Consider the following 25,385-nt stretch of genomic DNA (forward strand, 5'->3'; position numbering starts at 1 on the left):
GTTTTCCTTCTTCTCTGCTTCCTTTATCTAGATCTAGACTCCTTCTCCAAACTTCCTCTCTGGTTATTACTTCCTTTCTTCCCCGCTAACTACTTTCCATTATGTCTCTTGAACTTTTCTCTTTACTCCTTTGTATAATGTTTAAAGTTAAGAATGTTGGTGAGCAAAGCAGATTGATTTCACTCAACTTCCTGCGATTTTTCAAACTATTCACTTCAGATGATGTCACGACGAATTATTTATTAAAGTAAATATTTTTAATTACATGCAATGAATGTATTTGATTAAATTTTGTTGTAAAAGGATATAAAATAAATTGAATCAGGATGGCTGTGGGTACAGGCCACCATTGTAGTCACCTGGTTACGTGCTTGAGTATAACTTCCACGTATTATTATAGCACACTTTGGATCTAAGGAGTAGCCGTAGAAGATATCAAACAGTGCCAAAATTTGGCAGATAAACGATATCGGTTTTTCAAAACATTCGTTCTAGAAAATCAGTCAACTAAGCGGGAAAAAGAGAGTTTATTCGTAAATATTGCATCATAACTGGGCAGAGAAAGGGTCGTGTTATTGTCCCATGCCAGCATTTTTAATTAATGACGTCATCCTTAATGATCATCTCTGTTTTGGGTTTATTCGTGCGATACCCATGGCTGTTTTACAATCTAAAGCAAATCTCCATATTGTAATAGCAGCTTCTTCAAATAACCTAATAGTTCTTAGGTACAGTCTTCTTTGAAAATAAGGCTAAACAAAAACTTGCTTTCTATCGCCAACTTGCCCTCTCCGGCCAACAACATGAGGAATACCATCTCCACAGGAGTACGCCAACTTGAGTGGCACTTACACGAAACCTGCGTTATAGAGTGAATAGAGAATGATTAAACCTACGTTGCGGACAACTATGACGAGTGCTGAGTCGGCGGTTGCAATCTGCAATTTACAAAACTGACTAAATTCTAAGACAAAACACCGTGGAGACTGATTGGGATTCATGAAGCCGCCGTACTTCAGGGAATCCAGTCCTTTCAGATTAAAAGACTTTCGTCATACTGTGATCTCTCAAAACTTTTACGCAATAATCTATATCATTTTCGATTTAATAATCGATTATGCACTAGCTCTTTCCCAATTCCATTCATCCTGGAAGTCCTCCAAGGGTCGTTTGAACCAATGTTGGCCACGCGACTTACTAAATACCTAGCTATCAAGTCCAAATCCAGAGGTTGCAGCTTCGATTGTCTTCAGGGCTTATTGTATTCCTCAAGGAATCAGTGTACTACGTATTTGTGTCTTATAAATTGCACTTACATGATGTACTTATGTATGTTTTTGTAAGTAGAACTTTCAAGAAAAATGCATTCGCGTTTTTACTTTTCTAAATAATTGTTGAATATTTCTTTACATTTTGATTATTAAATTACAAATTTGGATATTGTTTTTAACTATAGGTAAATTAATTATTTTCTTTTTCTTATTTACAGGTAAATCAACAGCATTATCTCGTTAACCTTGTATCTAAGGAATGGTATGTCTTTTTATCATATTTTTTGCATGACATCTTCGTACAAATGATTAAAGATAACACTTGAAGAGCTGTTTATCAGCAATTTGGGTGTGCAGTGATGCTGTTATATTACCTCCGTTTCTATTTTATTGCACTTTTGAAAGTAAGACTGGACAAGAAAGATTCTAGGTGCGCAGTAGATGTATCTATTTGAATTTAGAAAGCCTCTTCATTCTGATGACTTTGATAAATTAATCTAAGAGGAAGAAAGATTTTTGCCAATTTCAGGGTTCGACTTAGGGACTAGATCATCTTCAGGGGTTTGGTACATGTTTTTGTATAAACAGATTACAGTTTACCTTAAATTGGTAAGATAAAAAATAGTTTACAACAATTACTTACTTTATACTAATTAAAAACTGTAATTTGTTTTAAAACTGTCCGGTAGGACAGTTGTATAAGGGTTGATCGTCAAAAACTGCACGAAAAAGCGTAACGTTGAAAAACACCCAACTTTGACAATTTTTTTCTCTTTTTCTATAAAAGATAAAATGCTCAAATTTTCTTTATATTGTAGGGCAAACCCTCCTTTATAACTGTAATTTTTTAGCAACATCCCAGATCTGACAGATTTTTGAGAAAAAAGTTGTTGAAAATGAGCAAAAACGGCATTTTCAAAAATTGTTCTGGTTGTTGTTCTTCTTATTCTTGTTACCTTTTTTGTAAACAACGTAGCGTCTAAACGCGTGAACCGATTTTCATGAATGAGATGTCATTCGATTCGGAATTTAATGTAGATGTGCCTTTTGGGGGTCTCGACGCTGTAGATTGAATACGAAAGGAGTTAGCCCCCTGTATGTGAGGCCTTAAAGGTTGCTGTTTTTGAGATATCAATAACCTAAAACGAATTACAGATATTCAAAAGTTTAAAGTTGTTCTGGTTGTTGTTCTTCTTATTCTTGTTACCTTTTTTGTAAACAACGTAGCGTCTAAACGCGTGAACCGATTTTCATGAATGAGATGTCATTCGATTCGGAATTTAATGTAGATGTGCCTTTTGGGGGTCTCGACGCTGTAGATTGAATACGAAAGGAGTTAGCCCCCTGTATGTGAGGCCTTAAAGGTTGCTGTTTTTGAGATATCTATAACCTAAAACGAATTACAGATATTCAAAAGTTTAAAGTTGTTCTTCTTATTCTTGTTACCTTTTTTGTAAACAACGTAGCGTCTAAACGCGTGAACCGATTTTCATGAATGAGATGTCATTCGATTCGGAATTTAATGTAGATGTGCCTTTTGGGGGTCTCGACGCTGTAGATTGAATACGAAAGGAGTTAGCCCCCTGTATGTGAGGCCTTAAAGGTTGCTGTTTTTGAGATATCAATAACCTAAAACGAATTACAGATATTCAAAAGTTTAAAGTAAATAGTTGTATACTATTTGTTTATTTCACCATATCAATATAAATTGTAATCTGGTTCTGTAAAATGTGATCCACAGCCCTGAAGATGAACTAGTCCCTTGGTAGAAAAGCTTGACAAGAAATAAATACTGACATTGGCCATAATCATTCTTTGGCGATAATATTTCATGTAATTATTGTATATCTTCTTGTGCTCTATCTGTGTACCAAGTTCAAACAAAAACCGTTTAATTTAAAAGAGTAATGTTGGCGTAAATTAATACAAATAAATACAGATCAGTGCTTTCAATAAAATTGGACAATACTACCTTCAGGGCGGAAGGAGTAAAATAAATAAAAAATCTTCCCAATATTTTATTTTTTAATAAATGTCATAGTTTTGAAACTTACTTCAAACTCTTCAAGTTAGAGAAACATACTGTATCTCAGCCCTAAATTGTTTAATAATTTTTTCACATTTTGGGGGTAATTTCTAATATTAGACATTATCTTTTCTTAAAGTATTTTTGTAAGAATGTTTCCCCCCAAATTAAACACCTATTTTTGTAAGAATGTTTCCCCCCAAATTAAACACCTATTTTTGTAAGAATGTTTTCCCCCAAATTAAACACCTATTTTTGTAAGAATGTTTCCCCCCAAATTAAACACCTATTTTTGTAAGAATGTTTCCCCCCAAATTAAACACAAATTTTTGTAAGAATGTTTCCCCCCAAATTAAACACCTATTTTTGTAAGAATGTTTCCCCCCAAATTAAACACCTATTTTTGTAAGAATGTTTCCCCCCAAATTAAACACCTATTTTTTTTGTATTGAACACTTTTTTTTTACACGTCTTCTACTCTTATAAAAGTCCATTTATAGAAGCTGGAGGAAAGTTCTAATTCAAGTTTATTGTACAGTGAGACTTCAAGTAAAGTATTAAGGAAGCCTGGAAATTAAGGGCTGGTTAAAGTTAAGGGGTGAGGAGGAGAAAGATGAATGGGGGGGGCTTAGTTCTGGTTAAAAGGTTTGGTTTTTAGTAAAAATGTTGATTGTGTAGCAAAAATGTAACCATTAACTGCAGAGGAGTCAAGTCCTGGTTGGTTGCCATGGTTTCTGTTATTTAAGGTAGGGTGGAATTTTCTTCACTAACACAGGTGTATTTTAAAGAGTGGGAGAAGGAAGTTTTCTGCACTCACCCCTTGCCAATGGGGGTACATATATAAACGCAAAAAGCCTTCCCTTTTTTTTTCAACATGTTTGTTTGGAGAATGAGTTAAAGCTTTCGTGGATGTAATGGTTTAAAGCTTTCTCCTTTTTCCCGCCAGTTTTTATAAGCTTTTATTTTTGTAAATAATATTAAAACGGAAATATACTAGATTTATATAATAAAACGAATTCGGGATTATAAAAACCTATTTCATACGTATCTGTAAGGAAGAAAAAGGTTTATTCTTTTTTTCCGGATGTGCATTAAATCTGCACTACAAACAGGAATTGTGGATGAACACTCAATGGAAACACCGGAAACAACATCAGCGGCTAATTACTACAACAAAGTGTAAAAACAATTGTAATATCCGTTCTTATCACTTTCAGAGTGTTAATTTTCGCAGTAATGGTGATAGTATGATTAAATCAAATGGTGTGATTAACATTAGCAATGTATTAAACTAGTAATTACTTGAAGAATTACTAAAAACTATAAAGTTGATCGTAAGAAAGCACTTAGCATTACAAATACATAGCAAATTAGTATCAATTACCAATGATTTGATCTTAGCAATTTGCATTTGAAAAAGTTGAAGTCGTTCTTTAGGTATTTTAATTTTCAAATATCCACTCCAATCCAAAATACTCTACCGCATAGTAGACGCTCTATTCTATGTTAGCAACCACACACAATACATACAGATCTCCAAATTCCACTCATCTCCGAACTTGCCAAAATCCGGTGTACAAATTTTCACCAAAAACTCTCACTTCATCCCAACCCTTTAGCTGCAAACTTGTCGTCTTCAACTACGTCTACCCTCCAATCCTCGAAGACGGCTGAGGCGCCGTTGGCCCCGTGACCAACTGGGTAGGCTAATGGCGGCCATCACTGGATGACCGTCATTCACGTCTGCCAAGTTACTATATTCATTTATCTCATTCACTTATTGTGCCCTGTGCGTACAGGTGTAAATTTCAATAAAAGGATATATAAAAAAAAAAAATTCAAATATGATTATTATGGAAGAATCAATAATAAATCTTACACAAGGCGCCTTTACACGTTTGAACAAACAGCCTTATCTACGGGCGGCATGCAAGTTATCACATGATTAAGCATGCTGTTTCCTGTCCAGTGCCGACATTTATTGAGAGCCATGCAACAAAACCCTAACTGTACCAAGCGACTTGTTACAAGGCTTTTTTTTTTATGATTGGTTTTAAAAATAGCAAAATCAGTTTTTTCCAATTCTTGGCTTTCTTTATTTTATCCCATTTTACTTATTTGTAAGTAAATATATGGGCAAGTTTTTTTTGCTGTAGGAAAAGAAGAAAAATATATAATTATTTGGTTTTTCTCCAATTAAATTTTGGGATGATGATGATAGATTTGAAAATTTGAATTTTCCTTTAAAACTGTAGTTTGGCGATTATCTTCATGGATCAGTTTGTTTAACAATGATAAAAAAAATGCCTTCAAAATGAAAAAACACAATTAGTGCTCTACTGGATAGTCTACCTTTAGTGCAATATAACTCGTAGGATTGGGGTAAATTCCGTCAACAGATACTTTGAGTTTTTACTCTCCATCATTATCCTAAATAGTTACAGAATACCTATCAAAAACTAATAGATCCAACTTGGTATCCCGTTTGGTCGTTTCCAATGCTAAACATTTTGACTGAAATACGTGAACAGGGGATGCGTCTTCACTGTTGCCATTTTTCAGCGTTTTAAGCTATTCCTTAAAAAAAAATGGTCCTTAGGATTTTTAGTTTTGTTTTGGATTGTCCACTTTTTTTGGGGGGGGGAGTGGAATTTCTGAATTTTGTTTAATTAAACTTGATTATCATACAAATAACAGATTTCGCTTGTACACCTGTAATGTGTACCCTTACAAAAAACATTTTGGGTCAAAAAAATGGCAAAATTTTTGAACTCTAAAACAAAAATTTTTTTTACGTAGAGAATTTCTACGTGATTACTATTCACGGAGAAAGAGCTTACCCATTTTTAGTACTTTTCTTTATCAAGTACAACGTGACTCGTTAACAGCACGTGACATCTTTTTAAGGAACAAAAACTCATCTTGTTTATTTCTAATGCTAAAAAAATTTTTTATAAGATTGCTTTCCGTAATTAGAAAACATTAAAGGAAACCATTTAGTTTTCTAATGAGATAATAATTAGATTATCTAAATAATTGTAGTTACCCGTAATAATTATAAAATCTCAAAAAAAAAGAAGAACAATCTCCTGAAGAACTTCATCGTTTCTTGGCCGGCCACTACAAACTCCTCAGCTGTAATCAACTCCGCCGTTCCCTGTCTCCTTCTTGGAGCGACCATTTTCCCAAGTTAAATTAGCATTGATAAGGGATCTTAAGTTGAAGTAGTAGCTTGGTTGGTGTAATGAGGTTTTCCTGTGTTTTCCAAGATGATGAGGCTGAACGGTAGATGGCGCTGCGACATCCGCCTTATTTTCTTTCCCCCTTCTACACCTAACCACGTCAGATGATCTCAATGGCGAAATCTGTGGCGCCAATTATCATTATTCTCAAGAGCAGAATGTTGTTTTTTTCTTTCTCTACTCATCACTTTTCCTTAATTTTCTTTTTCACATTCTCTTTTAATTTTTATGTTTTCCTTTTTATGTTCCTTTTTTATAAATTTATCGTTTTGTTTATGCTTTGAGTTATTATTTATTATTAAAAGTTATAAACCCTTGAATTACGTCGTTTACGAGACCCATGGGAGAGTTTTAAATGCGTTGATCGTCAAAATCTGCATGGAAAAGCGTATGTTCGTATAAATTATTTAGATAACTTCTTGTTTGTTAGCAGGATTTTAATTCAATTTCAGGCCGCATGCTGTAAAGCGCTTTAGTTGCATAAGCCAGTTTTAAAGCGAGCTTGAATAACATTAAACTCGACGACTTTTAGTACTAATTGTGAATTTCATATTTAAATACTACCGTAAAAGCGTTAAGACAAAGTCGTGTGAGTGTTCTTACCAGAATTTTTAAATCTAGGATAGATGATTTGGGATCTACAATGATCTATTTGGGTAATTAAGATCCTCCATCTTCTGCGTCAACAGCTCAATAAACTGACATGGCTAAAGTTTCATTAACCTGAGTTTTCCACTTAAATAATGTTCGTTGCGTTAAACTTACCGGAAATCCATATTTAAAGATTATCACTAAATCGGAAGTGGAACAATTCGATTTCTCTTTAGCAACCGTTCGCTCTATATTCGAGTTAAAGATCTTGTAGTGTCTTAGAATTAGGATATTTAAAATTATAAAACAAGTGGCTGTGAAAGGTTTTAAAGCCCAAACTACGGCCCGCGGGCCACATGAGGGCATTTATCGCCGCACTTCCGGAAGGGGCATCTCTTTCATTGGTGGTAAGTGGTGGCGGTGCCGCAAAACGCTGCGTCACTCTTGTACAGTACTACTTCCGATGACGCGGAACGCACGCGTCACGGTTCCGAAAAATAACAGCCAGAAGTAGGAAGAAAGGCAAAGCACTATAACTAAACCGGACATTGACCATCTCTTTAGCCAAAAGCAGGTCTATAATTCCCACAGAAATACTGGGCAATTTGGTGATTTAAATTTACTTGTTCTTTATTTGAAATATTTTATTTGTTCCCGTTTTGTTTTTTGTTTTTTACATTACAATAGATACATATATATATATATTGCTATGTCCGATGGCAATTAAAAAAAAAAATTCAAAACAACTCTTTATTACAATTTTTTTTATAATAACAATAATTCTACATATAATTATAATAATTATAATAGTTACTCAAACTTAGAACAATAGAACAAATCAAAAATTTACCTTAAAAAATTTAAAGTTATTCATCTCATTACTAGTACTAGCATCTCATTCCCTATCCACACACAGCCCGACTGACCCCGCGTTAGTCCGCTCACTCCCCACTCCTTGTTCTATTAGAACTTTGTCACTTCTTTACCGACGTCACTACACATCAATATATATATATATATATATATTCTTGGCCAGAAATTGATGATTTGTTCAATAACTTCTACTTTTCTGTTCTCAACGCTCTAACTGAGTCTAAATTAATATTTAATAAAAAAGATTACTCTTTTCCTAACAACAAGCCTTGGTACACTAATAAATGTTTTAAAGCTAAACAGGAATTAAATAAATTAAATAAAAAATGTAAACTTTTGAATTCAGAGTTTGAAGTGCGTAAAGAGTATGTTTCATGCCGAAATAAGTATAGATCTTTAATTAAACAGTGTAAATTTGAATATTATCAGAATCTAAAAATATCTTTATACAATGTTAAGAAGAGCTCAGAGTTTTGGAGGGTAATCAAGAGATTTAAATGTAAAAAAACCTTTGATTGTCCGATTTCTATAACTCAGTGGGAACATTTTTTTATGTCCATTCTTCCTCCTAAGATTATTGATGATATTGAGTTTTTTGGTATTTTCCAGCCTGATTTAGATAATGAGATCAGTTTGGACGAATTGTTAGCAAGTATAAGTAATTGTAAAAATAATAAAGCTGTTGGGCCTGACTATGTTCCCAATGAGTGTTTTAAATTTTTGCCGGCAACCTGGACCCACTACTTGTTGAATTTGTTTAATAAGATTTGGCAGGAAGAGAAATACCCCCCGAGCTGGCATAAAGTTCGTTCTAGATTACTTTTTAAAAAAGGTGACCCAGCACACCCATAAAATTACAGATCAATAGCTATTTTTAACACTATCTCAAAAATTTTCACTTCCATTATGTACAATAGGCTGATGGTGTGGGTTGAGGAAAGGAATCTAATTCCCGAAGAACAATTGGGTTTTCGTAGAGGACGCGGCTGTCGAGATGCGATATTTATACTTTCTTCGATAATTAATTTGCAACTGCGGAAAAAAAAGAGTAAGTGTTTCGCTTGCTTTGTGGATTTGAAGAGAGCTTTTGACTCGGTTGTACACGAGAAGTTATGGCACAAATTGTATTCGCTCGGTATTTGCGGTAAAATGTTGCGACTTATTATCAGGATGTATGACTTATCATCAATGGTGGTCTGTCAAGGAAATGAACAGTCCTGTGAAATTCCGATTAGGGAAGGGGTTCTACAAGGGGAGATTCTGAGTCCGTTACTTTTCTCGCTATTTACTTCTGATTTTGTTGATTTTTTTATTTCCCGTGGGGCTAAAGGTATCAACGTTAATCCCACTACAGATCTCCAGTGTATCCTGTATGCTGACGATACCGTTCTTCTGTCTACTACCTGGAGGGAAACCCAACAAAATTTAAATATTCTTAAGGAGTATTGTGAAATTAATTCATTGGTAGTGAACACCAGTAAAACAGTGATTGTTATGTTCCATAAAGGAGGCCGTCTTCCAAAGATGAAAGATTTCCTATTCAACAATAGTAAAGTCGAAGTAAAAGGCAATTACACGTATTTGGGTGTCCCTTTCTCTTCTTCGGGCAAATTTAACACTGCTGCCAAATATCACCTCACTAAATTTAAGGCCGCCAATTCTTCTGTTTTGGATCTCCTGAAGAAAACGCATTCTGAAAGCTGGGAGGCTAAATGCCTTCTTTACGAGTCTATGGCAGAGAGTGTGTTGCTAAATTGTTCGGAAATTTGGGGCTTCCCATACTCCGACGATTTGGAGCGTGCGCAGATGGCTTTTTTTAAAGCAGTTTTGAGACTACCTCCACAAACCCCAAGTGCGTTCATCAGACTGGAAATAGGTCGGAGACATATAAAGCTTAAAGTCGTCAAACGTATGCTAAGTTGGTATGGCACCCTTCTGAATATGGCGGATGATAGGCTACCAGCAAAATGTTTACTGAGATTAATGCAAATTGAAAAAAATTTCGTCCTGCCATTTAATTGGTTCTCAGTCTTGAAGTCCGCCCTTTCCACGATCAGTTTTGACCATTTATTATTAAATAGCGATGTCTCGTACTTTTCTCACCATGTAAACGACATAATTCAAGCATTCGATAACCACTTTTTTAGTAAAGATATTGATTTTGTAAACAATTCTTCCTTCAGTGTATTTTTTAGAAATATTTGTTCGTTTGGCTCTACAGAAAATTACCTCTTATTGAATTCAAATATAGAAAAAATAAGATTAATCGCACAAATGCGTCTAATGGGTAAAAAATTAGGTAGAATTTTATTTAATAAAGAAAGATACGAATTTAACCCTACAAATATTTGCTTGCTGTGTTTGCTAAAAGTTGCTGATGATTTGTTTCATTTTCTTTTTGAATGCCCAAAATTCTCCGCTCAAAGAGACAAATATTTAGTTCAATATGTTTTAAGGTTAAATGCCCCAGTTGAATGTTTCGAAAATCTGTTAAACATTGATAATGTAATTAAACTTGAACATATTTTTTTGTATAGCATCATATGTTTAAAAGAAAGAAAATTATATTTAAACTATTCGGCCTAATTAAAAGATGAATGTTTTTTTTTCTGTTTCTTAGATTTTGAATTTTTTATAGTAGAAATTTTAATTTAAGGTTATATAATTTCAATTTTTTATTTATTTACATATTTATGTTGTAATTTTAATTTAAACCCTTTTTTGGTTTTTATTTTTTGAGTTAACCTATACATAGATGAATATTGATTTCTGTTTTATTTTTTGTAAATATTGTGACCTCAACTCCATGCCATAAAGATGTATTCTTTTGTGCAAATAAAATGATTGATTGATTGATTGATATATTCTTGGCCTTCCCTGGTTTAAAGGGTTAAAAAATAGATAGGCTCGGTACAATGGAAGCAGCAGAGTATCTAGGGGCAGCACCGCTCGGGACATTCAGTCACCATTCAGGGCATTGCATTCACTCCCTGAGGATTCATTCTTACCACTCTCTTTCCGACTGCACTCTACCCAGTCATTCAGTTTAGGCCAATTCTTTTAGAAATAGTTTATACTTAGTACACCCTAGTAGGTCAGGGGTCGGCAACCCGCGGCTCTTTTATCCAAATTTTGTGGCTCTTCTTGTCCAAAATAAATTGTATATTTCAATTTTATTGAAACAAATGAAAATTTCATTTATTAAAGTAAAGATATTTTTTCAAAAATAATTTTAAAAGTGATAGGTTTGAAATTGAATAGAATTATATTAAAATACAGTACGTAATATATAGGACTGCCGTCATTTTCATTCAAACACAGGTTTAGTTATTATTTATTTGTTTATTTACTTTGCAATATGTGAAAATAAATGTATAAAACATTTAAATGTTATTGAATATCATAAAATAATAATTTGCGAATACAAATGATCTACAGAGTTTTTTATATTACCATCCTTGCGGCTCTTGGTAAGATTTATTAAAATTATTTAAGAAGAAATGGCTCTCTACTTAAAATAGGTTGCCGACCCCTGCCCTAGGTTATAACGAATTACAGACATAATCTTACGACCTACGAAGAATAGGTTCATCTTTAGGGCCTATATTTGTAGACAATTATGATATCTTTTTTCCATTTTCATCATGGCATGATTTCTTGCCTAGGACAAAAGCTTGGCCAAAAAAAAATAATTACAAAACTGAAATTGGCTGAATTATGACTGAAAATGTTTAATGAAGTAGTCACCAAAAACAAAGAACAAATTACCCTTAGTTACTTATAATAATTTACGCTCGTTTTCTCGTTAGTGGTGCTAGTCATTAAACTCTTATTCAGGAATATTCTGTTTAGTCCTGAAGGGCTTCACCTTCCGCTCGTGCCAAAAAAAAAAAATCAGTAGCTCCTTAAATCTTCTTTTCGTGACTGTACATCAACCTCAGCTACATCTGACCACACATTTTTGTTTCAAATTCTTTCATTTGAAAATTGATTTTATGTAAAAAGTAATAAGTTTGAAAAGCAAAAAAAACCTTGAGCATTATTTTGTAAGAGAACTTACAAATCTATTTACTTAACTTAGCAACCATATTAGATAAGTTTCTCCAGTTGTTTGTTTTACTAACTAAGAATAATAACTTATTTATATTCAAAAGTTTTCATACTTGCATAAACGGGAAATGCTAATCATTACAACTCTTCTTTGGGTTCTTATTCCTACTACAGTTCCTTCCTCTTTCTTGCCAATATTTTAACGAGAATATTGTTTCCTTTCATGACTTAGAACGAACTTAAATAACAAGAATAATAATGATCCACCTTCTTATTTACATAACGTTCATTCTTTTTCCTTAAAATAAAAAGTATACTATTATTTGTGTATTTAATATAATATAATTTGTGAAAAACAGTATAATATGTATTTATCCGCCCCCCAAAAATAAGTTTCATTTTCCGCTCAACATTGTCTTATCTAAAGAAAAACTTTTCCTGGACTACTGAATAATCTCATAAAAAGACCCATTTTTCTTTTTATATTTACTTTCAAAAGTTTCATTATTTTTACATATTTCTTCTCTTTTATTTTATTTTATTTTTTAATAAAAATGAAAGCACAAAGTAGATGACATGGTGTATAAAATTTAAGACCCTGAGGGAGAATATTAGTCCCTTTTTTGTCCACCCCCGTCTAACTTGCTCTTTTAACAATTTTGTAAGGTCACACCTGTTATTAAAGTGGATAAAAAAATGAAGTATTCTTTCTAGCCTTTTTTCCAGCATGTTAACATTTATTACAAATTCATAACTATTCTTTTGTAGTGGATATTACATTTTTTTTTTTTTGTATACTTTCTATGGAATGGTAAAATGAAAAAGTTTTTCCTAAAATAATCTGCAAAGATTCAGATGTGAAACTGTATAATTTATTACATAAATCAGTTTATATACTTCTACGTACAAGGCGCCAGGGTAGCCGAGCGGTTAAAGAGGCTAGACCCGCAAAGCTAAGATGTACGAGGGTCGTTTGAAAAGTCCGAGCAAAAATAAAAACTACTTAATTTTTTGGGGTAAACCTTTTTCATTTTTCAACATAGTCTCCTTTTAGGCTTATACACTTCGTCCAACGCTGCTCTAGTTTGTTGATCCCTTTCGAATAATAGGATTTGTCCAAGTCTGAAAAATAGCCATTCGTTTCTGCAATCACCTCCTCGTTTGAATAAAATCTTTTTCCCGCCAGCCATTTCTTCATACTGGGGAACAAATAGTTGTCCGAGGGAGCCAAGTCTGGAGAATAGGGGGGATGTGAAACGAGTTGGAACCCTATTTCCATTAATTTTGCGACCACAACTGCTGAGAGTGTGAGCTGGTACGTTGTCGTGATGGAAAAGGACTTTTTTGTGGGCCAATCGTGGGCGTTTTTCTTGCAGCTCGGTTTTCAAACGGTCCAATAACGATGAATAATAAGCACCTGTAATAGTTTTACCCTTTTCCAGATAGTCGATGAGGATTATTCCTTGCGAATTCCAAAAGACAGTCGCCATAATCTTTCCGGCCGAAGGAACGGTCTTCGCCTTTTTTGGCGCAGATTCCCCCTTGGTAACCCATTGTTCTTTGGTCTCAGGAGTGTAGTGATGTATCCATGTTTCATGCACAGTGAAGAAACGACGCTTAAAGTCCTGCGGATTCTTCTGGAACTGCTGCAAACCGTCCTTGCAACACTTCACACGATTTCGTTTTTGGACAAGCGTGAGCAATCGCGGCACCCATCTTGCGGTTAGCTTTGTCATGTCCAAATGTTGATGCAAAATATTATGTACCCGTTCATTCGAGATGCCCACAGCATTAGTAATCTCACGCACCTTCACTCTTCTGTCATCCATCACCATATCATGGATTTTATCAATGATTGCTGGATTAGTAACCTCAACAGGGCGTCCAGAACGTTCAGCGTCACTTGTGCCCATATGGCCACTCGGAAAATTTTGAAACCACTTATAAACTGTTCTAATCGAAGGTGCAGAGTCACCATAATGTTTATCAAGCTTCTCTTTAGTCTCCTGAGGCGTTTTGCCTTTCATAAAGTAGTGTTTAATCAACACACGAAATTCTTTTTCGTCCATTTTTTGAAAATCACTCTACTTCCTCGATACAAACGAATGCCAAACACAAAGAAATAGACCGATCTGGCTGAAACTTGGTGTGTGTTCTTCCAAGAGATGCTACTAACTAAACATAACCTCGATACGCGCCAGTAGTGCTATCTCTCTGACTTTGCACGGACTTTTCAAACGACCCTCGTATTGTTGGTTTAGTGAGTTCGATTCCCCGGTCTTAGGCCTTGGATTTTATTTAATGGTTAATATGAGAAATTTAACAGTAACGTATGTTTGCTAGTCGCCTCCGTCCACGACACCTAATTGGTAGTTGGATGTAAAGCCCGCCTGAAAAAATAGGCGATTACTTTACTTTACTTCTACGTACACAAGTTTGAACATTGTCACTTGTTGTGTTGCTTACAGGTTTAATGAAAGAAAATTAGGAATTAAGTTACTGCTTTCACCGCTGGGGCAAAACGCTACTGTCGAAAAACATAACAGAAAACTTACTTTTTGGTTTCACATGGATTTTTAAGTCTGTATTTCGATTTAAGAGACTCATTACTGAATAGTATGTAGAATGTTTTTAGTTTCCATACAATGGAAACTTACTTTTTGGCACGTTGGGCTCAAAAAAAAAAAGTGGAAATCTCACTTGTGATGTGATGATGCGGCTAAAAGTGGAAGAGAGTCCAGTTTAAATGATGATATCCATAAATATCATCTTTTCCTCTTTTTTTGTTGCCAGGGTGTTTTCTCAATCAGGTTTTATTGCACATTGAGCCTCTAGGAATTTGTCCGTAGATCGATCTTGCTCAAACCTCAAGCTTCAGATATCTCGAGAACTTCTTTATTTATCTTGAGATCTTCCACTTTTCTACCTTCTTACCGTTTAAGCAAGGTTTCTTTTTTTTTTTTTGGTCATTCTCATTCTTGCAAAGAATGTTCAAATCACAACAGCTTCACTCTTTTTATGGAATGTGTCCCCCAACATTTCTCTTCTAATTCTTGATGGGGAACCCCCCTATCAAGGATCGTACCATTCGGATATTCTGTATTCACGTTGTTTACTAGTATTCAGACTAAAACTAGGTGGTATAATTCTAGCAAACAGCCTTTACTTTGAAAGCGGCTTTGAAGATATACTGCCATTGCAATCTAAAGTTCCATCCTTTTTTTGTGATAAAACCATTTAACTTGACTCATGAGGATCTCCGAGTAGTATCTCCTGTTACCAACAATGGAACAGGCATAAATGGTTGATCGGCAGAAGTGATTACTTGATTTTAGGATAATTTTTTAATATTATTTAAATGAAGGTACATCAACTAACTGAGATCATTGGTGGCTGGTGTCTTTGTTCAGTGACAATACTCATTCATCCTGAGCTCTGAAATCGAATCCCCATTGTCTCTGGGTGTCCAGCGAAATCACTAAATACTATGGAAATTCGTACCCAGAGTACAAATCTTAAAGGAAAATTAATTTCAGGTAGGACCTGGAAAAAGGGGGATATTTCCTCTTGAATGTCATTTCCGTGTATTTTACTGTTTTCCGACTTAAATAACTTTACCAAAATTTTAACAATAATAGGTTACTCACCACTTCTCTTTCAAATTCCCAGTAGGAGATTACAAATTCTGGTTTGTCTTTAGATTTTATTCTAAAATTAAAAATGTGTCGCTAATATTCTGAGTTTGTGAAAATGCTAAAGAAAATTTGAACTTACAGCTGTGAGAGCCTAGTAAAAGTAAGTTATTTGACTCTTTCCTTTTGACTTTTTTCAAGCTCAAGAACTAGTTTCATGATATTACAAGTCCCCATTGTATTATTTACTCAAACACACTTTCTTAAATCCTGAATTTAATTGATATATGGGATTAGTTAACTAAATTAATGTTCCCTGCTGCTCTCATAAACCGTAAAGGTTTATCAGTAAATCCTAATTAAATCCTATGTTAATATTCAATTAAGTTAAATGGATGCGATCTTAATCTTAATGAAGCTTACATAGGTTTGTGTAAGTAACAAACATAATATCAATCAGCTAGATAAGCTCTAGTTCGGCAGAAGTGAAAGGGAGATCCTGAAGACATCAAATCTTCTTGGTACGATGCGCTTTTCCTGCGATACTCCTTACTTGCTTATCTAATGATCAAGCCATAAATCGGTAAGGATCCTGATTTCAGATGTTACTTATCTTAATTAATAATAAATTTTTAATTTTGAACTTCTTTGAGGATGTCAAACTTTTCAAAATTGAGTCCTAATTAGAGAGGCTGCTTTCAAGACTTCTGGGTTAGGAAAAACAATTTGAGGGGGCGGGGATTTTACTAATACAAAAATTGCATCTAGTGATGAGGGCAAAGATGAGTGCAACAGTGGTGCAGATGTTCACTGAGAACCCTCCAAAGTGTGGGAGTCCAGAGTTTTGGCTTGCCTATCCGTTCGTTGCGCCCAGTTTGAACAGATTATTTAAAAAAAATAACGTAATTTTGACAGTAAACTGAAATTTGTTTTTCATATTTTAAATTACCATAACTTTTGAAAAACCTAACCGATTTCAAAAAATTTTTTTTTGTTGTTTTTAGGAGCTCAAATACTACAAAAATATGCAACAAAAAATATAACGTTCCATTTGAAAAACAAAAGTTGGATGCTGTATCTCGAGGTACAAGGGCTTAAAAAAATGGGTCAATCACTGAAAATAAACTAGACTAAAAATGATTAAATACGTGTTTTTTATTTTTTCGAAATTTCCCGCCGTTAAAAAAAAAGTGGGTGGAGCATATAACTCTGGTCACCCTGTATATATATTTTAATCATTTATTTAGCTACAATCAACGCGTTGCGTTATAAGAAACAAGAGTAACAATAAGCAACATTCACACATATTAGAGTGGAGAAGTTACCCAGCGGTAACACTCCAAAAAACATTCTGAATTCTACTGACTCTCTAAATCAGAGAGGAGATCGCGAGGCCATTGCCTTTTAAGACGTCTCAGAAGTGTTGTCTGGCAATGTTCTGGAAGATAGATGTTGTACAAGTGGATTATGATGTGATTGAGATTTCTGTAGCGGGGTTTTAGAAACTTGTGTGACGAAAGGAATGTTTCAAGTCTCTGAATGGTTTGATTGGTGACGTAGAAAGGAGTGTTTACCATAGAGCGAAGAATTTTATACTGCAAGGCCTGGATCCTTTGCAGATTTGAGCGTTTGGTTGAACCTCCCACAGTTCGATGCCATAAGCCCAGACTAGCTTTAATGTAGTACTTACTTAAATATGTCTTTTGTTGCCTAGAGTGAGTTTTGATCTGTTGTCGAGTAGTCTTTTCAGTTGTCGGAAGCGTCTGTTGAGTTCCGTTCTCTTAAGTCGAGTATGAGGGTTCCATGTAAGTCTTCTGTCAAGGTAAAGCAAGGTAAACTCAAGGTAGCAGACTACGTTGACTACTGGTAAACGAATGAAATTGTAAAAGATAGGAGGGAGAGTGATGCGTCGAAGAGTGAAGGTAATGTTTTGAGATTTTGTTTCGTTCAGTTTGATAGTCCATTTTTCTAAGAAGGTGAGATGAGACTGAAGGTTTCTGTGAGCTATTAATGGATCTTTGTTAGTAGATAAGATGGCAGTATCGTCAGCATAGGTGAGAAGAGTAGTTTGAGGATGAGTAGGTATGTCTGAAACCAAATATTATTTGGAAAATTTAAGCCCACCAGCAATGCTTTCCTTAGTCGGAAATGTCTTTGGACGTTCACTTTACTCCTTGATTTCACCATCCCTTCTCTCGCCCCTATCCCGAAAGTTCTCCATAAACTGATCAACACGCATTTGTTTGCCCCATCACGGTCCTGTAACTACTATTTTTGACGTGAATACGTTTTTAAATTTGAATCATACGAGTATGGTGGCAATCCAAAAAACCTAATGATAAAAAATCGGGAGATACAGTTTGGCATTATAGTTTCGAATCTATCGTCTACATCCAAAATTAAATTAGACCACTGGATAGCCAAAGGATCAAAGAATTCATTACGATATGCGAGGACTGTGAAGCATCGCGCGCGGTGGAGGAGGAAGCACCGCCATTTTGAGATCATTTTGCTGCGTATCGAGATTTGCAATGAGTATAACTTTTGACTCGGAGAAGCTACGATGTTCGTTTAAGTTTTAATCGTCAGATGTCGTCACAATCTATCGATTGCATATAAAACATTAGTGTAAAATAGTGACAGTGTATATAATAAGGTGTTAGAATATAAAAATATTATCAAAAATATATAATATCGGCCTTTACGCGTCGATAAGCCAAAACCAAATACAGAGATCGTATACGGTTGGAAAGGGCTTCTGAAGAACAATCGAATGGTAATAATAAAACACCATATGACCGAGTCAAGCTGTGCCGGGAACGTAAAACAATGAATGCGGCCGAGCAGATCAACGACGGTGTCAGTACATCTGCAGCTGGGGCGGTTGAAATTATGGAAGCGGATGATGAAATCGCTTCTACATGGACAACGGACTGTAAAGGCATAGATTGTGTTTGATCGTCGATTTGTTCCCTTGATCCTTGATTTCATCTTAAATACATAAATAAAAATATTTTATATAAAAAATATAATCCGTTACGTAAACGTATTCACGTACAACACACGGCCGTGTCCATGATACAGCCACACGTTAATTTTTAGTCCACTGTTTGCAGATGCAAACCATCTTCAAAAATTTTTCTGTCAAATGAATAAACTAACATTTATTTTGTATTTATGCGTACGGTACGATTGTGCCTCTGTTACATTCGTATTTAAATAGCCTAGTATGGAAACTGATTCCACATTGTTCTGCAATATTCATTTAAAATTTCCAATTGTTCAGCTGTTGAATTCATTTAAAATTTACAGAAATTAAATTAAAAATAAACAGTGAGCCAACATATAATTGGTTTGGATAAATTAACGTCAGTGTTGCCACTGGTTTTTATATTTGTTTGTTTTACCCATACATTATTTTGCGGATGTAGTTTTTTTTCTCAAAATATTTAGGGAGAAATGTGTTTTTAATCTAAGATCAAAGATCTAAGAACTATCTCTTCTTGCTGTTGTTCAAAGGAAGTAATGCGATTACATCTGATTTTGCAAAATTGTGTATTCACCGGAAAAAAAGCTCCGGTGATTCGAAGATTTTTTTTGCTCAAAAATAGATCGACCGGAAATGCGGTTAACCAATTTCTTTACATTTTTTGAGTTCTAGTCTTGAGTGTCTTTTTTTCACAAAAGCTTATTGTTTCTGATAGAGATTTAAACTAGTTTGTACACTCCTTGGTTGTTGTTCTCTGTAGGAGGTTTGTAGACTTTTCATGGAAGTTGATTCACAGTTTTAAGTTTATTCAATGTTTCATTAAATTTAACATTAAGTAATCCTGTTCAATGTAAGAATAGAAATCAAAATAGTGCCTTATTTTTTTCTTTATGAAATCCTGATGTTCATCCAGTTGTTAGTTATTCTAAATCAGTGTTTCCCAATCTTTTTTGGCTCGCGTACCACTTGGTGGGTAGTACAATCGTGCTAAATTGTACCACTTCGTAGGAAATGGTTGTATTTTGTGAAATTCGTTATTCCGAGTGTGTTTTATTATTATTATTATTACCTTTACTTGTAATAGAGTTACAATGTATCTGTTATAAAGGTGTTCAAGTTCATCTTCACTTTATAAACTTTGTAAAGTGTAAGATCTTAGTTTTAAATCTTTTTTTAAATAATAAAAAATTGCGTACATATTTTTCTCTTCAAAATTATTAATTAATTTACAAAGTTCTTCTTTAGGATTATCATATTTGAGCCCACATCTTCTAAATTAATTTCTTTTAAGCATCCAACTACCTGTAAGTACCAATTAAATTTATTGTTGCTTGGATAGAGCTTACTCATTACAATCAGTCTCTTTTTAAGCAGATTTTTACATAGTTATCATTTAAGTTCTGTCACATGATAATTCTATTAAATTTTCTTTATCTTTTATTAATAATGATGTAGCTTTTCCCAAATTTTCTTTATAGAAGGGGGTTTGAAATCAAATTGTCATTTGTGTTTTCGGGTTTTGGGAAAATACTCCATGAAAGACAATTTTAATCCTGATAAAAGTGCTATTGTATTTTCTCCGTATATCTTGAGACAGACTAACCTTATTACTGTACATATTAACAACTTTTAGTGTATAATATTAATTAAAATAATTTTTATGTATTATAGGAAAAAATGTTTGATATTTTTATGCTTTTATTTTTAATGTCCGCCATTACTGATTATTTTTCGCGTACCACCAACCAACAACTCGTGTACCACAGGTTGGGAAACGCTGCCTCTAAACAAATCACCGTAGTCATTTAGTTTTTCTTACCATGGGAAATCCTTAAACCGTTTTGAGTGGAAAAAGTGTGGTGAGATTAGGCAATTTGGTGGCCAGCTTACGTGTTCGTCGACAATTTCATTAAAAAAGCATTTTCTTTTTCCCAGGGTACTGAAAAGCCTAAATATTAGGCGTTTTTCCTCTTTTTTTTTTTTTTTTTTTTTTACAAAGTTAAGATTGAGGCCACAAAGTTGCGTGACGTGATTGCTTCTTCTAATGATCCTGTTTTCAGGATATTTTTTTGTTGTTCTTATACCTACAGTATTATACCTGCTATTTTGACGCTGTTACCCATAAATATATATTTCTGGTAATTTAGCGTTATTTTATAAAAAGTTTTAGTTTTTTTTTAAGGGGAACGGAAAAAAAATGCGCCTGCGCACTAACCCTGTCTTACCCCTCCAAAATTTTGTTACAGTGACTTGAAATTAATGATTTGTTTATGTCCCTTTTTTTGGTTTAGAATTTCTTTATCTTTGGTGAACAATTTTCGACCTCACCTTTGTTCAGTACTAATTACTTTTGTTCTATTTTAATTGGACATGATATATTTTATTTTAGTCCTTTCTTGTTCTTTGTCCTTTGTCATTGGTTAGTGCTGCTTGCAATAATTAAATGAACTACCTTGTTTCCAGCCAATGATTTTTCTTCTTTATCTAATTCCTACCTCAAATATCCATTTAGTACATTTTTAAAACAAAAACCTTTTTATACTTTTTATCACAAAAAAAGCTGCAAGTGACAAAGGGTAAAATTATGAATTTTTAATTTTCTAACTTAATCTCTGACCTGTTTTGGACTTTTAAATTTTTTTTTTTTTTTTTTTCTTTACTTTATTTCTGCAACTGTACATATATACAACAAGCAAAATTGATGTGTGAATAATGTACATATAAATAAATATATATACAAATTGGCATGAGCGATGTGAACGGCGACCATCCAGTGATGGGAGCCGCTAGTTCGCCAAGAAGGCAATCTTACACAGCAGCCATCCTAGGAGGCCGCCGTTCTGCACTTAAATGATCGCGCGGCCACCTCCGCTTTAGTCTTCGATGAGGATTTGAAGGAAGTGTTCTTGAGGATAGGTCACGGATTAGGGGATTAAAATGGAAGGATAGTTTGGAATGAAATTTTGTGTAGCGGGATTGGGCTAGGTCAGAGACAAATGGTATGTTTAAATCGGAATGGATAGTATGGTTGGAGACATAGAAAGGAGCATTGAGGATGGTTCTCAGGATTTTGGATTGTAGGGTTTGAAGACGGTTAAGGTTGGATCGTTTAGCAGTACCGTAAAGTTCAATTCCGTATGTCCATATTGGGGCTATCAGGGCAGTGTAGAGTCTCTTTTTGTTCAGTAAAATAAGTTTAGAGCGTTTGTCAAGTAGTCGTTTCAACATTTTGTACCTGAAGTTGCAGTCAGTTCGTTTGAGTCTAGTATGAGGGTTCCACGTTAGTCGTTTGTCTAGATGTAGGCCAAGGTATCGTACTTGGTTCGCAGGGGGGATAGGAATGTTATTCAGGTAAAGAGAAGGGAGTGTTTTTTTGTTTAGGGTGAAGACTACATGTTTAGATTTCGGTTCATTTACCTTAATCCTCCATTGCCGAAGCCAGGGTTCGAGGATGTGAAGATGGGATTGCAGGGTTCGTGTTGCCACGACAGGATCTATGTTTGGAGAAAGGATTGCCGTGTCATCGGCATAGGTAAGGGTGATAGTGTTTGGGTGAGTTGGTAGGTCAGCCGTAAATAGTGTGTAGAGGAGGGGAGCAAGAATGCTTCCCTGAGGAACTCCTGCTAGAATGGGATAAATAGGAGAGGATGAGGCACCTTGGACTACTTGGAAGAAACGGTCGGACAGGTAGGACTTGAGGACAAGATAATAGGTTGCAGGTAGGACGCCCTTGAGCTTATACAGCAGCCCTAGGTGCCATACCCTGTCGAAGGCTTGCGATATGTCCAGGAAAACACCCGGGCAGTACTGCTTCAGCTCAAGGGAGGTAGCGATGGCATCCACAACGCGATGCGTCTGGTGTACAGTCGAATGGCAACTCCGAAAGCCGAACTGGTGATCAGGAATGACATTTAGGGCTGCTATTTCATTTTGGAGACGGATTAAGAGGAGCTTTTCAAGGATTTTCCCTAATAAGGGCAGAAGACTTATTGGCCGATATGAGGTGGGGAGGTGTGTAGGTTTTTTGGGCTTGTGTATCATTCTCACTGAAGAGAATTTCCAGAGGATGGGGAAGTAGGTGGTTCGAAGGACTGCATTGTAGAGATGGGTAATAAAAACTATTGCCTTTCTGGGAAACTGGAGTAGGATGTTGGAAGTGATTAGATCATAGCCAGGACTTTTCTTTTTGGGGAGATTAAGGATTATCTTCTTAACTTCTTTAGGAGTGAACGGTTTAGGCGGAAGTGAAAGCTGAAGAGGAATGTCAAGTTCGTTAGTGATGTTTTCAGTATGTTGTAAATCTTGTAAGTCTGGGTGTGGAGTGAAAACTGAGGAAAGATGTTGAGCTAGGCATTGGGCTTTCTCCTCATCGGATTTAGCCCAAGAACCATCCGTCTGTTGAAGAGGGTGAGAGATGTTTTTGTATTTAAGTATTTTCTTGGTAGCAGTCCAGAGAGAGTTGTCATCCGTTGTAAGTGATTCAGTGAAGGTTGAGTATTGTTCGTTATAATATTCTTGCAGTTCGTTAGTAAGTTGTCTGGTCAGTTGATTGAAAAGTCGCTTATGAGAGGGGTATCTGGTGCGATGCCAGAGAGCTCTCGCACGACGTTTCTCTGTAATTAGTTGTCTTAGATAGAGTGGGAGGTTTTGAGGTGTCGGTCTTCTGGGTGGAGTGAGCTGTGTGGTGGAGTGCCACACGCTTTGTTGGATAGAGTCAGTCAAGTATTGTACATTATCATCTAGCTGTTGTGGTGTCTTAAGAGGTACGTTTAAGTTCAGTTTTTGCTCTATAGTCTCTCGAAATACGTCCCAGTCTACAGTCCCGTTAATAAGTGATTGCCTAGGAGGAATTTGTTTTGGATGGATGTCAAGAGTTAGGATAACAGGGCTATGGTCAGAGGATAAATCATTTAGAGTGTGTACATCAGTATATAAGGATGAAATATTGGAGCAGATAAAGAAGTCAAGAAGATCGGGTCTTTTACGAGGAGAGGTTGGCCAATAAGTCGGTTGGGATGAGGATAAGTAGGAGTAACTGTTTTGATTAAGGATGTTAAAAAGTATTCGGCCTCTCGGGTTCGCCACACGACTGCCCCAGCTTGGGTGCTTCGCGTTGTAATCGCCACCGCATATAAATCGAGGACCTAGAGAGGAGAGGAAGGATAAAAGTTGGTTTTGGAGGATTATTTGATTGGGAGGGCAATACACGGCTGCCAAGGTATAGGAAAATGGCTCCGACAACAGAGAGATGACGGTAGTTTGAAGGGAGGGTGTTGCTTGGGATGGGATTAGGAAGTGTGATAAGGAACTGCGAACAAGTACTGCGGTTCCTCCGTGAGCTGTTCCGTCAGGGTGGTTAGTCTTGTAAGTTGTGTATCCTGTAATAAAGAACCTTGATCTGTCAGTGAAGTGTGTCTCAGTTATCAAAGCTACGTCAATACGTTTGTCATGTAGTAGTACTTCAAGTTCCTGTCTGCGGTTTGTCAGTCCGTTAGAATTCCAGAGGAGAAGGGTTAGGGAATGTTGGGTGATGGGCATTAAGGAGCTTGGTTGGGGAGGAGCCTGCTGACTACAGTTGTGAGGAGAGTTATCAGAGGCCCGATAAGTAACTTGAAGTCTGATAGGAAAGAACTGAGGAGTGAATTGATGTCTCCTGAGTTTGAAGGAATTGGAAGTGGAGGGGGAGCTAAAGGCGGTTGTGGCCCCGCGGCCACCCGAGCAAATGACATGTTTTTGTTGACTGGGTTGAAAGAAGGAAAGTGTCTTGGTACTTGAGGTGCTGGTGGCGGCTGATCGGCTGGATGCTGTGTTCTTCGGTGGGCTGAAGGATGCTCGTAAACAGGTCGTTGCCTTCTCGATCGCTGTAGTTCTCTGTGAACTATGCAACCTTTGTAGTTCGCAGGATGCTCGCCGTTGCATAGTGCGCATGTAGCTGGAGTGTTCGGCTGCTTTCCGCAATCCGGGGTGAAGTGGTCGCCGGCGCATTTTACGCACCTTGGCTGGTGCTGGCAATAGCTTTTTGTGTGTCCGTATTCTTGACAACGCTTACACTGGACTATAAGTCGTTGTTTATGGGGCTCTTCGACCTTAATTCGAGAATAACATAAAATTTCAATGTCGAAAATATCTTTGTTATTCGGGCGGGGTTCCAAATCTACGAAGAAGAGTGGGAGCGTTTGCTTCGTGACAGGGTGGATAACTGGTGTTACATTCCGTACAGTGTGGCCAAGCTCAGTAAGCTCTTCCTTAATGAGCTCTACGGGAATACTCTGATGCAAATTTCTTATGACTACCCTGTATGACTTCTCTTCTTCTAGCTGGAAGGTGTGGTAGTCGGCTTTGCGCTCTTTGAGGTACCTGATGATACCTCTGTAACTCTCAACTGTTTTTGGGTTGATTACTAAATCAGTAATTCGCGCTTTGCAAGTAAATGTGTCATTTCCCACTATCTCAGATAATTTAGTGCAGAGAACTGAGTATTTCTGAACATTTTTCACATAGATAGGTGGTGGTTTGTGAGTGCGCACTGGCGCGGTAGGTGCGACTTCCATTTCTTCTAGCTCAGAAAGCGGCGCAAAGGGATTATCAGACAAGACTCCCGGTGGAGCTGTGACTGTGGTTGCACTCTGTGTGACAATATTAGCAGTGCTCGTAGTAGCTGTTTGCATGTCGGGCATTGCAGGCTGTCGAAAGATAGGCTGGCTGAGAGAA

The 25,385-nt window shown here is 35.9% G+C and overlaps 1 protein-coding gene across 4 annotated transcripts in view; it reads left to right on the forward strand.

Annotated features, from left to right (window-relative positions):
• Positions 1-25,385, forward strand: part of mgl (low-density lipoprotein receptor-related protein megalin) — a 635,024-nt gene that overhangs the window by 356,790 nt on the left and 252,849 nt on the right. The gene's annotated exons all lie outside the window — the stretch shown is intronic.

Source organism: Rhodnius prolixus, unplaced genomic scaffold, assembly GCF_049639745.1.
Source record: "Rhodnius prolixus isolate KJV_2025 unplaced genomic scaffold, Rpr scaffold_1, whole genome shotgun sequence".
Lineage (NCBI taxonomy): Eukaryota > Metazoa > Arthropoda > Insecta > Hemiptera > Reduviidae > Rhodnius > Rhodnius prolixus.